The following is a 1527-nucleotide window of genomic DNA, read 5'->3' as shown; positions in this document are numbered from 1 at the left end:
TTGTAGAGGCTCTTGACGCAGGGTCGGTTATCAAGATTGGCAGAGTGAAGTTTTCCGATTGTTGCCACGGAATTATTCCATTCACTAGGTGCCGCTAAATTGAAAGCAGCCCTGAAATGCGTTGCTCAAGCGCAAACGAGAGCCGAACCAGTGCCGCGTGATCTTTAGCTGGGAGCGTAACCACCGAGCTACCTTGTCAACAATCCATTAAACAATTTAACTTTTACTTAATGATGGCACTCCACACTCTTAAGCCCATTGTTCTGTCACAACAGTATTAAACTGTGAAGTACCGTATAGTTTGTATATAATGCAGCTACCAGCTCATTTATGGAGAATAGCCAAAGAAGCGGCTATAAAAAACTTATTTTTAATTATCTTCAACATTATAATGATTGAAGTTATTGATCATTTATAATTTTGTTGTAATTTATGTAAAAAAGCATTTTTCTGTTTATAGCTACCGGTACCGTACTCAGAGAGAACATTGTATACCGTTACATTATAATTAGGTGCTCTCTATAAACCATGGAAGAGTATAGCTCACATCGTTATCTTCAAAAACATTTTAATCAACTTACATATTTCCTGATATTCATATCACATCCTCTGAAAATTATTTTTGCTTACTTGAGTTCTTTCAAAGCAACTTTCTAACCTTCTTGATCTACGGTAACAACAAAGCAACATTTATAGGTTTGGGTCAACATTTATTGATATTTGTCAACGCAATCTTGCGACAAAAAAGGTCCATCATCAATGTTTGCTTATTTGTCAGTAAATGCAAATGTAGCATTTTTATCGTTGGCCGGCATATCCAACTGTTCTCTGCTGGTTGCTGAAGTTATTTCCTGACTGCATCAATTGTAAGCCAGGAATGTTACCAAAGTCCAGTACTTTCAGCATCTCTTTTGTGCTTGCATCAACTTCAATGATATCTTGATCTAAAGCAGATACATCGGGAACGTAGTTGTCTCTTCTTTCACGTTCTTCTTCTTGCAGTTTAATTGAGATACCCCGAACTGGGCCTACACGAATACGCTTCATCAAGTGGGTGACAAATCCAGCAATTTGATTTCTCAGTTTTTTGCTGGGAATGATTGCAATTTCTTCACATACTCTCTTGTTGGTATGAAAGTCAAGAGTAAGTTTCATATAATACTTTTCTATTATTACTCGAGCAGCCTTCTTGACAGTTTTCGTTCTCACTCGACCCATGATGCTGATAAAAAGTAGTGAAGTCTAACTTTCAACTCGCCAATAAGAAAAAGATATAAACAGCGTCACCTGTCGGCAAGTAAGATTTTTCAACAAAAAGTATTTCTTATAAAAGAAGGGTAGTTTTGTTTTTGTTTTGAATCTTTATCCTCGGACTGACGAAGCTGTAGGCATTAGCTCGTTAAAATACTTTGAGTCTCTAGTTAAGATTAATTTAGGGTATGATTTCCTACAATTTAAACAAGTCTCGTATATCGAAAGTGTCAGAAAAGCGAGATTCTGCAATCTGCACCCATCGTGAGGTTTGCC

At 37.0% G+C, this 1527-nt stretch overlaps 1 pseudogene; it reads right to left on the bottom strand.

Moving 5' to 3' along the window:
- Positions 1-693: 693 nt before the first annotated feature.
- On the bottom strand, positions 694-1276 carry LOC145774152 (small ribosomal subunit protein eS17 pseudogene; annotated as a pseudogene).
- Positions 1277-1527: the final 251 nt, after the last annotated feature.

Source organism: Aplidium turbinatum, chromosome 7 (assembly GCF_918807975.1).
Source record: "Aplidium turbinatum chromosome 7, kaAplTurb1.1, whole genome shotgun sequence".
NCBI classification, from domain to species: domain Eukaryota; kingdom Metazoa; phylum Chordata; class Ascidiacea; order Aplousobranchia; family Polyclinidae; genus Aplidium; species Aplidium turbinatum.
Note: the sequence above shows the minus strand (reverse complement) of the source record. Positions and strands in the feature narration are given on the sequence as shown.